A 15,167-nucleotide genomic window follows, 5' to 3' on the forward strand; every position below is an offset into this window, starting at 1 on the left:
AGGCATCGTTTACATGTTTACATCGTTGTTCCACGCGTTTTGGCCTCGACTGCGTGTCCAAGTTAATGAAAAAAACGAATAATCCTATCGATTAAAAAGCATCCCCTGTTCGCCGAATAATTCCTTTTTCGCGAAATGGCAAAGCGAGAATTTGACCGGTCGATCCGCTGATATCGCGATAAAATATTCGAAACGCATTGTCAGAAACAGAATCGAGAATGTTCGCCAAAGTGAAAATTTGCAGTGAAATTTGCAACGAGAGAAAGAGAGAGAGGGGAGAGAGGGAAGAAAGGTTCGCCGAATTTCAATCGCTTTCCTAAAATTTCGAGGAAATATTTTAAATTTTCGAAAATGTGGGTTAAGTAATTGCACCGTTTCTTTTACACGCGCCATTATTTTCCACGAAGACGAATTAAAAATGATTTTTGAAACGACGCCGGTATATTCGCTGGCCTTCGTTATCGCCACGATTTGTCCACGGTAGTGTTTCGATTAATTACATATCGAAAAAAAAAAAGGCCTGTGTGTTGTTTGCGCACCACTCACCAAACTTTTTCAATCTCGTACGATGGGATACGTTATTTAAGCTTCGTAAACAACTGGCGATTAAATAACGCGGTGGTAAGGCCAGGCGAAATTTCAATCCCTATATCAGAATGCTCCGAGCTTTCTCTTCAAAAGTCAACTAATCCAAACCAAGAATAAACCATACTGTATCCCATAGTGCAACATTTATATCCGTTTCGTAATCACGGGCCAGATATTCCGCAATGCGATACAGTTCGCACGGATGCAACTCTATATTCTCCGCGAGAACACAATCCTCTTCTCTCGAAAGCGACTCTACTCTCCTCGAGAGAGTGATTCTCTACTCATACCCTTTTTCTCTCGAGAGCAATCCTCTCTACTTTAGAGAATACTTTTTACACTCTCGAGGAAACTTTGTAACGCGACCAAACAATACGATCATCGAATTGCACCGAATTAATTGCAAACGAAAGAATACCGAAGAATATCGAAACACAATCGAAAAGATTGAAAGAATTGCACAATTTTCCGATCTCCGTTTGAAAAAACGGGAATCTTTTTATCCGTCCGGACCGACAGATAGTTGGGAACGAGTTGGCTGGCGTGTTAATTCGCTTCGCAAATACAAATAAGCCGAGTAACCGAGCGGCTGGCGTATTAACACAACTCGTTAACGAACCGCGCACATCCGAAAGTTGATGCGTTCTCCCCGCAACCGGTTGCCAAATCAGAGGAAACTCGTTAATTACTTTCCACCGCTAAGAAACTAAAATAAAACTTCGAGTGATCTTCGATGATTCCGTCCGGATCAGATGTTGGGGGACAATTTTTACACGGGGCAACTTTTTACAGAACTGTTTACACCGTGAGAGAATGTTGGAACGAAAGCTCGAGTAAGATATATATCGACTCCTCTTCTCGGTGTAGAGAATAATTTTAAAAATTATAAAAATCGTGAAAAAGGAAAATCGTTGTGGATATCGAGTGGAGTGGATTTTACGTTGTTAAAAATATTCGGTGAACGTTAATTATCCGGCAAATGAGAATGATAATGAAGCTCGTTTTGTTGGGATGCAAATTGAATGTATTATAGTGGAAAAAATTTGATTATTCCGATAAAATCAACGGATAATCGTTACACGATCGTTTCGCTGATTGAAAATGAATCCTTTTCACGAAATATAAAGATTTTTTCTTTCGATAATATGGATTTAAATAGAATATTGGGTTCGTGGTATTGATGGTTAATCGATTGAAAAAAAAGAAACATGAAGATTAACTGACGAAAAATTGATGAAATTAGCCATCCAACGTTAATCGAGAACGTTAAGCTCTAAACCTTGACCCGATTGAAAAATATTAATTGCGAATTATATTTTGAATATTTTGTAATTGACGTTAAATTAAAATTTTATTTGATATATATACGTATATATCATGTAATATTGACAGAATCAAAGCAGATTGTTAATAAATGACGTACATTAATTCCACGTCAAAAGGAATTTTTAAAATTAATTCTGACAATTGAATAAACTAAACAAGTAATCCTTCGTCAAAATCACGATTAGCTAGATCTACTTTAATCGTTAATTATTACATGGCTATAGATATTCCATTCGAATGTAAATAAAAAAATTTCGATTTATTTCTTTTTTTCTAAATCCACGAAGTGAACAAGTTCACTCTACTATTCCTCAATTTGGGGAACATTTTCAGGCGAGAATAGGACAAAGGCGCGAGCACGTTATTTCACCGGCAAAGTCGTATATCGTTTACCATCGTGAAACAGTGAGATTTTCTCTCTGGCTGTGAACACGTGCCAGAAAGAGAGGCAAAGACGAAGATAGAAACAGAATTAGAGACAGAGAGATAGAGATGGAAGAGATAGAGAGAGAAAGATAATCGTCTAACCGAAAACGATCTTCCCTCTTTCTCTCTCTCTATTTTTCACCCTTTCCACCTTCCTTCTCCACCCTCGCCTTTCTTTCCCTCGTATTTTTTCGTCACATTTCATTGCGTTTCATTACCCTCTCACGCTAAAATATCTCGCAACGTAAATGTTGCTCGATGAGAAAACCGGATTTCGCTTACGTGTCGGGCCGTTTGTCTCTCGACATAGTTGACCCAATTTCTGACCCTTAACTTACATCCGAGAGCAGGGAGGGATAGCCGAAAAATCCGTGGAACGAAAACAGTTTCACGCCACGAATTTATCATCGAGCATTTTGCCGTTAATTCATCTTTCCGAGATCCTATCCGTTTATCCGCTCCGCTCTGAAAATCTTTACCAAAGATTTTCAGATATTTCTACGTTTTGATTGGCAAGAATGTTTGCCAAAATTTTGAAAAATAATGGAAAAAATTTTGTTGTGACTGTTTCTAATTAATGATTCGAAAGATCGGATCGATATATTAATGAAATTCTTCAAAAAAATTCTTTTTTTTTTTGAAACGAAACAAAATAGAAAATTATTTCAATAATAAATTATCACACTTTGTTCTCGATACCAATTAAATTCCAAATTAAATTCTCAAATGGATTTACAAGGATCCTTTTTTTTTTTAAAAATCTATCAAAATCCCCGTTCAAAACAAAACAGGATAAAATTATCAATCCAATAACAGGTACAAAGAATTCTTTTTCCCTGAGTATCGGTCGCGGAAATGGTTCCCCGGCGTGTAATCGAAAACTAATCCCCCGGTTAATCGCTGGAATCGAGTAGAAAAGAGTTCGCGTATTCGCCACGCGATTATCTTTGGCGAACAAACGAACCGATGGTCCCACGACCGCCAAGTTCAGAGTTTTCTAGTAAGCAACAAGTTGTCGTGAACGCGATTACTTGTTGGCTCGTAAATAATGAAAAGCAGCATCGCCGACACAGCTTCTCTCTCTCTATTTCTCTCCCTTTCTCTCTCTCTCTCTCTCTGTCGGGCCACGAGGAGATTTTACATAAATTTAAACGTAGTAGTTCACCGATGTTCCAGGGCAACGCGCGACTCTGCATGCGCCCGGACATCCGGTATGTCGGTGCTTCTCTACTGGCGAATAAAACGAAAAATTCTGGCACCATTCTGTCGGTCATAAAACGATCGAGAGAATGTGCATTCGTACGGTTTTCGGGGACAGTATTTCACGTGCACGACCGCAAGCTTTCGCGATATTGTTGTTGATTTATATCGTGCCTCGGAGAATCGTCACGTTAAAAGTGAAAATGTTAATAAATTTCGAGAAATCGCAAAAAATAAATATACGAATTCTGTAAAACGTGTTTGATTATTTTTTAAAATATATAGATTTTTATGTTTTTTTTTTCTGCATTAATTAATTTCGATGAGATTTTTTTATACATTACGAATATCGTAATATTATTTAACGTTTTATAATAAATTTAAATATAAAAGTTTTTTTTTTACTAATGATTTTATTAATTTGTCGAAAATATTAATAATCGGAAATAGAAACAAAGAGAGGAAATACAAATATTTTTTTTTTAAATTTATTCATTTATATTTAAATTTCGTATCAATTTCATTGTAAAAAAATCTCATATGATTTAAATAATCGAGTAATTATAAAATAAAATATATACAAATTCTATTTTCCATATTTTGATAATTCGATAACCGATAAAAAAGTAATTTATAAAACATTTATGAGCCACTTCTATCTTACAAGTATCTTTGAAAATTTACAGCTTTTATCTTGTTATCGAAACTCTCCTAATATGAATTTGATAGAAAGATAAATTTATAAAAAGAAACGATTTTGAGTTCTTATATCCTAGAATCGAAGAAACGATATTTCTGCTTATGTTTAAATAACGTTTGAATAAAAAGGCCGAAAAAGTTTTTCGATTAGATCTACTGCTCGAAACAAGATTTACAACGAGAATAACCAGTCACCACCCCCCTTTCTTGTCCACCAATATAGTCGAAGCAATAATAAAGTGAAATGTCGACGAGAGTGCAGGAAGCAAGAAGTGAGAGGAATAACCGAAGAAGTTCCTGCACCCTGGATATTCAATTTCAATCGGATTCCTCGAGTGCTTCATCCTTAGAATCCGTTACAAAAGTTTGGTTCACGATATGGACCGGTGAACCGAACAAATTTCGACCACTTTTAGCCCGAAGAAGCCGTGTTTTAAAAGTACACGGAATATAAGTGAAACTTGTATCCCTATTCCTTTCGAAAAGTCGTTAACTTTCCACTAAAGCATAATTCATATCCTTCGATACCCTTTTACTTTTATCTATTCCAATTTCGATGTCACGATTCCATCTTTCGTTCATCGAGAAATGTTTAAAAACGTTTGAAATGCGAATAACGAAAATGTATTATAAAAATTTTGAAAAAATGTTTTAAACCTAATATCTGATTCGTTTGTTCCGATAACCCGCAATTGTAAAAATAATAAAAGGAACAACGATAGCGATTAATTATATATAAAGATATCTTTTATAATACTGTTATCTGATATATGAAAGACACGTTGAACGAACGCGAATAATCGTGGGAAGAGAGGTGAAAGAATTAACGATAATAACAATTAATTAATACATTCTCGATAATTAAATGGAGAAATGGTAATGAGAAGCGCAACAGAGCATTACACTTTGATGGATATACACATAATTTCTAGTAGGAAATAATTGATTGAGAATCGATTAATAAGCATGTTAATATGAAATCAAATCCTATAATATTTCTGAAAAATATCGAGATGGATGATTTGATTGGTGAACGCATTAAATTGAAATTATAAATATACTATAATGATTGATCGATAAAATGATCGATGTATTCGAAAGAATTAACGATATTTTAACCTGACACTATTTTTGGAAAGTTGATTTCAAAACTTTTTTCCTTTTCCATCAAATTCTTAGTTTATTTTGTATATCGACACAACGACAACCATTCTAACCTATATCTTTTTCGAAAGCCACGAAAGCTAGGTAATCGTATAAAGTGCGCACCATCGACAATCAAATTCATTTTTCAATGCACTCAATCGAGAAATGTTTCGCGACATTGTCATATATTCAACCACTGGAACACATAAAAGGACCGAAAACTGGGGCAATTACGCTTCCATCAGCATGAAAATTATTGCGAAAACAAACTTTCGCTCTTCGAACATTCGAAAATGGAAAAAAGTTATTAAGTTAGACTACCGACCAATTACGAGAGAAAAAATTGAAAATTGCAAGTGAAACTATCGTTATATCGTTAACAGGCCACTTTTTTTAAAACTATACAATGTTTGTTCAAATTTTCGAATTTGAAACGAATACATATGCTCTATACGCGATGATAACGAGCTAAATAGTCTAACTATACAATCTATTGACAGAGGCATAACGTGGGACGATCCAATTGAAGTGTAATTGTTTCAGGTTACAAACCTTCGGTAACAAATCCACAAATCTACCGCAGAATAGCATACCGTGTATTTCCGATATTTGCTTGTGTTTCACCTAATAATATTCGTTATGAATAGTCTTTTTACTCTGAAGTTAGTTACGTTCGATTTTCTCGTACAAATCGAGACTTTAAAAACTATTATTATATAAAGCTTCTGTATAATGGAAAGAAAAAAAAATATATTTTGCTTATGGTTGAGAAAAGATTATAAAAATAGCCAATCATAAAAGAAAGTAACGGTTTTTATTTTTTTCAATCGCATAACGTCCATTAAGCGCGGCTATGCCACGAAGTAATTCGATATTACGCAGCAAATGTATTATGGGAAACAAGACGCAATAGTATAGAAAAAGAAAAGAAAACAAAACGAGAAACACAGAATGTACATATACGTTTGAAAACAAATGCCCTACCTGACGAAAATTCTTGGAAAACTGAATCGAACGAGTCAGATGTCAACAAACCATAAAAACAATTCGAAACGCCTATTATACGTATATGTATGTATATTGTACGCCATTGTACATTCTATAGCATCATTCGCGATATATTTTTACGACGCAATTTTTCGAACGCATTTTTCGAACGCAATTTTCTGAACACAATTAAAAATTAATCAAATATAACCATGTTATAATAATTACCATTTAAGATTAATAAACGTATTATAATATCACTTAAAAAATCTTACCTTATTCGCGATGCTTGATTTTTCGGCTTGTCACTCCTTCCCTTCCTCCGAGAAGGATGAACAATGTCAGTCGGGAAGAACGACGAGAACACAACTCACATATCACTCACAGACATCGCGAGAAAAACTCGTGCTCAAAATTCGTAAAGAATACCCGTAAATACAATTGTTTTCGTCGAAGAACGAACAAGGTACGGGGGGACACGTAATGGCGCGAGCGTCTACCGCAATTTCACGCAAGTTTTCGACGTGCGACAACGAAAGGTGGAGAGAGACAGTGAAAGATAAAAAGGAGCGACGCACTGCCACAGCACTGCGTACGAATTTGGTCGGATCACGAGAACGAAAAGGGGAAGGAGGTTCTCACGTTTCACGACACGATTCACGCACGGGTCACCGACAGCATCGATACGATGCTTTTAGCTCGAGGGTTGTCGCGGTACTGCGAGCAGCGCGCCACTCGGCGTCCCGACCGTGCGCCGCGCAACTGCTCATTTACTATCCGTTGTTCCTATTGGCTGATGCGTTCGCGCCGTACTCTCTCATTGGTCTATTCAAAGCGACGCATGCACCGTGGTCACAGTTGAAACTTAACACGACAAAAAGCATGCAGATAAATAATATATTACTATTTTTATTTTTAATAAAAAGCACAATGGCTGCATTAACGATTTATATTGTTGCATAAAAGATGCGTATTTTTCTTTGCTCGGTTTATGACGACAAATACATACAGAGGGAATACGAATAGACTATGCAGAATGAAATTGCAGCTCTGTCTGCGGTAATTGTAAATGTTTCTATAACGACGCCAGTATATTTGAGAGTGTAATTTTCCCGACACAATTATAATACTAGTTGCTACCCAACCCATAATTAACGCTGTTGTGTTGCTTTCTATTTTCAATTCAAGCATACCTTGTTTAATTTACACTAGTCATAATTTAACAAATTCTAAATATAATTCTAATAAAATTAATCTAATTAATTATTTAATTAATATTTTTTCTTTTCTTTTGTAACTAATTTATTATAATTTAACTTTCAACACATAAAAATTATTCATTATTATTAAATTATTGTAGTTTAATACTTTTAGTGAATGAATGAAATGAAATTGTAGTATAGTTGCAAAAGATATTCTGTTGCCTGTTAAGAGTAAACCACAAATCAAAGACATGGAAGAAGAACGAAACAAAAATTGAAGAACGGACGGAAAAAGAAGAGTGTTAAATTGACGAAGGTTTCGTTTCTCATGCTCGTCTTCACAGAAATTATGGGATAACGTAAAGCAGCGTTGTTTAACGAAATACCGGTTTGCTTCGAACGTTTTTCACAAAACCACTTAACTGAAATTACCTGATTTGACATAGATGAGTGGCAAGAAGTTAAGAGAAACGAGGTTAAGGCGAGAACGACACAGCTCACGTAATCTTGATTTGCGAGGGTTTCGTGATAGCAATCGATGATAAGGTTTCATTCTAACGATGATCGAATCGAGCCATTCTGTGAATCAATTCACTGTTTTGTAACTGATCGCAAAAATTCTTCTTATATTTCCTTACATAATAGAAGAATAATAATATTTGAATATGCAAATAATATATAGAGAGAATGAAAATAAAAATAGATCCTTTCAGAAAGAAACATCAATATCGTGAAAATATTTTCGCGAAACTTCGCGAACAAAGGATATTTGTTCCGCTTTCTTCGATTTTATCCATTTGTGTTGGATGGAAAGAAAATTTATATTATGAAGTTAACGCTTGCCATCTCTCTTTACTACGAAAAGAAGTAGAAGAGAAAGGGAAAAAAGGCCGACGAACGATTCACGCGACTTTAGACCGTGAAGATACACTTGCCCAGTTGGAAGAGAAACTTTCATTCTCGCGATACTTTTCTTTTCCCTTGTACCAATTCTCCTTTTTCTTCTCCCTCTCCTTCTTCCTTTCTCTTCCTTTTTCTTATTTTATTTTTTTTTTATAAGAATCAACCACCCAGTCTCATTAATTCTTTTCTTTTGCCCGGAAAACTTGTACATATCCACGAATCGCGTGTCTGACCGTTTCTTCCCCGTTATCCGTCCACTGGTCCTCTCATTTTTCATTCGTCGCTTGGAGAAAAGTGCACTTTAGCCGTGTCACCTGTAGACAAAGATACAAAGGAATATTCCGTGCGTCTGCGAATATCACGTAGCCGGGCCAATGGAATATTTCATGCGGTACCATGAGTGCATGTCATTGCTCTTGGATCCGTGTTTGTATCCTGTCCAAGCACGTGGGACGTTCCATCCATCCGTATAGAAGTATAGCACACGGCGAAACCGGATGCGCAATGCAGGTGATGGGAATTGATGTCCTTACCTACGTAAAAATTCCTCAATAATTTCTAAACTACATGCACTACACGCAAAAAAAAAATATTCGGATTTCGTTTCTATCCTATCGATGTCGAGGTGCGGAAATACACTCGAAAGTGAACGAATCTCTCTCAAGAAAATTTTTCACAAATCGACGTTCCGTTAAAAATGAGCGTCGAACAGTGACTTTCATTCTCGACCAGAGTATCCCCTGGTAACAAATGACTTTTCGAGAACAACTCATGAAAAATTTATTTCCAAATATATTAGCTTTGCTTTAAGGATGTCTAAAACTTTTCGAAACATTTTTTTTTTTTTTTTTACAAATGAATATATACTACATCGAGGGTGACTAATTTCCTTCACTCCCAACACAATGTCCACTCGCGAAAAAAAATATTCTCGAAAAGTTTCGCTCTCGAACAGTATCCTCGACAAAACATTCATCGCGCCTTTCATCGATCAAACCTTTTGTTCCTCTTGTTCTTTATTCAAACCACAGAGACGAAGATTTATACTTACTTCGAAAGTCTCAATCCTTTTTCTTTCGTTCGAATACACCGCATAACGAGTAGAATCTCAAAAAGCAAGAGTTAGAAACGAGTTGGATCGTTCGCTCTAAAGCTTGTTGCTTGTGAAAGTAAACAACATTTCGAGGTAACAATCCCGGTTTCTTCGGTAATTTCGGAAATGTTAAGCGCGGGAGAATGGCCGCGAAACATAAGTACTAATGAGATCCGGGGAAATATAATTATTTAAGCAACCAGACTCTGCCTCTCCGCATCGAACTGCACCGCACTTGCTTTCCAATTATTTACAAAACTGTCTAGTTTTCGTTACAATCTACGCGTGCAATTAAACGCAACGACACTGAATACAGACCCGTTCCAGACTTGACACGATTTAATCGAGGAACGATTACTTACGCGTTCTGTTTCTTCGAATCTCACTCTTAACTATCACCAATCCTAATTAAACGCATTAATTGCGACTCTCTTTTGAACAAAGTGCGATAATATCTCGAGAATACAGAATTTCTATCTTTCTTTCCATATTTATTTACATCATGCTAGGAAAATATTGATTTTAGGATATTAATGAATTTAATTAAATTGCACGATACGTTCGATGCGTGAACAACACAATCGTGACGTTTTCCAAGAAAATACGAGAGATGGGAAAGAATTTCCTACGTATTTCTTAATCCATTTGCATTTTTCGCCGCATTTCACGATTGTTTCTCGCACTTATCGAAAATCAATAACCATGGAATGTGCGGAGCGCTTCATTCCCGATAAATCCCCCCTAAGCCTCTTTGGAAAATTATTAACTATTGTCGTTGGCTGGCTATTTCCTAGGCGAGATATCAAGCAAATCGAACACGATCATTCGTAGACAGATTACTTGGGGTGTAAGGGAAACTTTATCACCTGGTTGGACGATATACGCGGTTTATCGAATTCCGTTCGAATGATGGATTATCGGTTTCGAGGCACGAAATTCATCTTGAACGAGTATCTCGTGGCACGCGATGAATTATCGATACATACTCGAGACATAGCCGGGTATCTCCTTTACGTAGGCGCCCGTTGTACCGTTGCCCGGAATGATAGATGAGCCTATCCGAAACCGAACGATATATTCGAAAACTCGACGATCGGGTAATCAAAAGGACCGATAACGCGACTCGCTCGACGATCGATTCGTTTCAATTCGTATCTCCATTTTCTCGTGCGCTTCATACGCGTGGATGGATCAATGCAAAAATCCAACAACTTCATCTTCGACATCGTTTGGCGCGATGAATAAATTATTTTAAAATGCGAATTAAAATGTTTTACCTTGTATTGTACCTTTTGGCAACGCTTGCCTTATGGATATAAAATTCATATACAATTTTCACCAAGAAATTGTATTAGAATGAAAAGGAAGTTTGGCAAGGATTGGTCAGCATCTGAAAAAATTACAGAGAATCACTTCCTGATCTTTATTATTATTTCTTTTTTTTTTCTAAATAAATAGATCTAAATAAATAGGTATTCATATTGATGGCAAGTTTTTAGTTCTTATGTAAAGATAGATTCAAAGTATTATAATGAAGATCGATTTCTTTATCTAATGTCGCGTGCACGCTGCTGTTCGCGAATAATTTACGATCAGTTGGCAAACAAGTATATTATCAAGTTAACAAATCGATAGTGTGAATATTTCAACGGCGAAAAGCTCTGGAAACGGTACATCAAAGGATCTGTTCGTAAGCTGAATATTTAGAAGGGGTTGTAATGGTCTCAGAGAATTCAATACTACTGGATATGATAGTTTCGCTGTTTGCTACTCAGCTTCAGCCAACGAATGCATAGCATTGCTCGCCATTTTTCAATTTCATGCTTGAGTATAGATTCATCGTAGTTTTATTTATTTAACATGCTCTCAAATTTTCAGTTCAGAATTACTTTCACGCGAAGATAATTTAAAAAAAAAAAACACAATATATATACAGTCCTCTATTTTCCACGATTAATTACATTAACTCTCCTCCATTATTCTTTCGCCTTTCTTATATCCCAGGCAACCTTCAACCCCTGCACCAGGGGTTTATCAACATCCAGCCAAGAATCTGTTACCCGATCCCCGGCAAGAAGACAATGAACACGCCGTAATCCCGGTTCGTTGTCCCTTTATTATCAAAGCCGTGTCGCAGAGCAGTCCTCCCGATGAAATTACGTTACCCCGAGGATGGGTACACGCGGCCGGCCATAATTTTCTTCCGCGCAATTGGTCGCCTAGCATTACGCCCCCGTTCTCAGCCCGCCATTCCTACCACCTGCCAGCATCCTCCCTTTTTTTTTCCACCTATCTTCCCCCTTCCATCCCCGAAAGGAAAGTCAATGTCAATGCTGTGCCCTCTTTCCACCCCCTCGTTTCCCCTTTCCTTCTCTCGCGGATCGTAGACATTTCTTCCAGTTTATTTTTTTCCTCCCCCTCGCCCCCTTTTTGAAGGATTATGACGAAAGAAAGATGAAAGATGCGGCGACGCGAATCCTGGCGGAGGGAACGCGTTTTTCCAACTCGAGGAGCCGAATCGTTGGAATCTCGTGCGCACGGATACCCTCGGAAATCGCTTTTTTTCGCGAGCAGACGGTGCGCGCGCGGAATACGCAAAGGGTCGATTGAGTTTTTTTTTTTTTAATTGTCTCGCTTATGCGGCGAGCGAGCCGGAAAGATCAACGTTGTTGCTTGGAAATTCTTTCTTAAGTGTCGCAGAGATCTCGAGCGTAACATAATTTATTCACAATTAATTTTGGACGAATTATAAAGAAGAATTGTAAATAAATCGTCATGTAAATTATTATATAAGAAACTCTCTCTCTGTTTATAACTAAGATCTAGAAATAGAAGAAATACAGCTATCACACGGTTTAACCATCCCTATCCTCTTTTTTTATCAGAATTCGATTACCGTCGGATACGTAAGCAAGAAACACAAAAGCGTAATTTGCCCCGGGGATAATTAATCGTTCGAACGAGTTTCTAACATCGCAGCCATTATCTCGAAGATGCGGCAGCATCCTTGATCGAGGAACAATTGTTTTCAAGCTAGCTTCCGCTCGGGGGAGGGGCGGTGTTGTAACAGCGAGGCGTCGTCGCGCCTCTTCTCGTTCTATCTCCTGCACGGTTTTTAACGTACACCGGCTTTTAATAGCACTTAACCCCTGTTAACGCGCCACTGCCTTCGAGCTTATCGATGCGCTTCTTTGTTGCGGGGCACGTTAACGATTCGATCGGGTCGAGCGTTCCCCGGTGGCGGCGCGCCGCGTTCAGTCATCCATTAACGTCGATGATTAATCGGTAACGATTGATCGATGTCTCTCCACCGTTCAAAATCCGATCGAGCGGATATATCCCTTTGTTAAGACAATTTTTAATTATCGATCGCTCTCGTAGGCCAACGATCTCCTTTATTATCACACTCCCAATTATCTACTGGAATAACGTATAATAGAAAATCCTTCTCCGCCAAATTTCTGTCCACTGTGCATCGAAGACGATGATGCTTCGTGAATCTGAATCTACGAATGATTCTGAATTATATTCTTTTTTTTTTTTCAAAATCTGGTTATCGGCGATCAGATTTTCTTAATCTCCTTTTTTTTTTCTCCATTCTTTTTCCAGTCTTATTTATGCTCCCCCTTTTCCTTTTCAATATCATCCGCAATAATCTATTTTTTTATAATCTATTTAATTTTATATTCGTTCAATTCGTTATTGAAATGCGAAGAAATCAAGAACCGGCCTAGCTTCCAAAGTAGCCAGCGAGTAATTCATCCCTCCGCTTCCCTCTAAACTGAAGAATCATTTGGAACGATCTGTGGGCAAGAGTGGAGGTAACCAGAAACCAGGGATTCTCGAAGCACAGGTTTGATCGAGTGTTCTTCCTCCAAGACTCCAATTCCCCGCGGCAAAGTGGCCTTTCCTCGCGAAAAAGTTTATTCAGCGAATTAACAGCGAGCGTGTTCACCAGCCTAGGTAAATATCGAGCTGATCTCGAGTGGCTCTCACTCTCTCTCTCTCTCTCTCTCTCTCTCTCTTTCTCTTTTCTTTCTCTTTCTACCGGAGCTTGTCCGCAGAAGGTACGTTTGTTTCGCTCGATGGAACACGCGGGATCCGGTTAAATGAGTCCGTCGGACGCATAATGGAAAGGACGTGTCATACATTGGAGCAGATAAGAGAGGAGCTTTACTCCATTAGATACCCCGTGCCCTTCCACGTTCGCCGCTATTTAATTACACCGTTTTTGCGTTTGACAAAATGTAATCTCACACTTGTATTGTCTACGTCTGTCCCTTAATCTGCTCGTCATTGTCCGCGCCCTCGCCCTTGCCCTCGCGTTCCCTTTCAACGGATTTTAACCCCGCCCCGGGTGGGGGAGTTTGCTCGTGGATCGTGGAAAAAAGAAAAAGGAAAAGGAAAAGAAAAAAGCTTCGATCTTTTGAAAAATGTTGGATACACATACACACACACATATATGCACGAGGAGAAAAATTCCAGCCGAGGTCGAGTTATCGATTGATAAAGGTATTCCCCAAAGCCGGTGATATCCGACTGGAACGCGACGATTTTCCCCTATTTTTCCCATGACCATAGGACTTGGTCGATCGTGTCGTCTCTGTGCATAGACGATCGAGCCGAACGATCGCGGTTCTTTTTATCCACGAAATTGAATTCACCGGGGTAAACTCTATTCAGAGATCCCCTCCTACGCTACCTACGCGATCTAGCCTTGATCGAGAGGGCCATGACCCTCCCCATTATACTAACCGCCTTTTTTTTCTATCCAGACATAATATTTTTTTCCATTCTTCTTCAATGTTTCTTCATACATTCTTTCCACGCATATCGTAAGAGTCTTTCAGTTTTTTGTCGTTGGTGTTTTTTTTTTTTTTCTTTTTCGATATTATTCGACGATCGCGAGTTCTTCAAGTTTAAGGTCATAAAAGTCAAGATCGTTCGCGGAAGATATTAAGTCGTGTCATTAATTTCTATTTTATAAAAATGTTAAAAGCAAACGAAAGGAAACGAGGAAGCATTAAATGGAAAATAAAGAAAAAGGGGAGGGGGGGAGAAAAAAAGAAATTTAGGAATCTCACCAATTTCGGGGCAAAAACAGGGAGAATTACAGTGGATGCAGCGCGAAACTTACGAGACTACGGTAATTGAAATAAAACGAGCAATATTCCTCGGGAAAAGATTTTTCCAGCGTGCACTTTTTTCCCCTCCATTCTACCGCAATTACGAGGAAACAAGTTCCAGGACGAACAGAGCCGGTTTTTCGAGCGGTTCCTTCGAGGCGCGTTGCGCGGAAAAATTCTGGATATCTCGTGTATTTAACTTTCATCGTGATTCACCGTAAGAACGAAGGTCGCGAATTGTTCCACAGCTAATATCTTACTTCCAGACCGCGAGTCTCTGTGCATTGCGCAACAATGAGGAGCGTTACTGAAAAGAGAGTCCCTCTTATGGCCGGAACCTTCCACCCCTCTGTATGACTTTCCCTCTTTTAAGGGAGAAACTTAAGTACCTTCCTTTCGCTTGTGTTTCAAATATTCTCTCTCTTCCATCTTTCCACTTGTGTCGCTTTTTCTTTCTTTTTTTTTCTTTCT

General features: G+C 38.0%; 1 protein-coding gene across 1 annotated transcript in view; it reads right to left on the reverse strand.

Moving 5' to 3' along the window:
• The window catches only part of LOC102675236, a 181,283-nt gene extending 174,178 nt beyond the window's left edge, over window positions 1-7,105 (reverse strand). Inside the window, exon 1 of the mRNA XM_031511097.1 lies at window positions 6,648-7,105. The gene's annotated coding sequence lies outside the window, so the exon portion shown is untranslated. The remainder of the gene's footprint in view (window positions 1-6,647) is intronic.
• Between the last annotated feature and the right edge of the window lie 8,062 nt (window positions 7,106-15,167).

This window comes from Apis dorsata, unplaced genomic scaffold, assembly GCF_000469605.1.
Source record: "Apis dorsata unplaced genomic scaffold, Apis dorsata 1.3 scaffold_292, whole genome shotgun sequence".
NCBI lineage: Eukaryota > Metazoa > Arthropoda > Insecta > Hymenoptera > Apidae > Apis > Apis dorsata.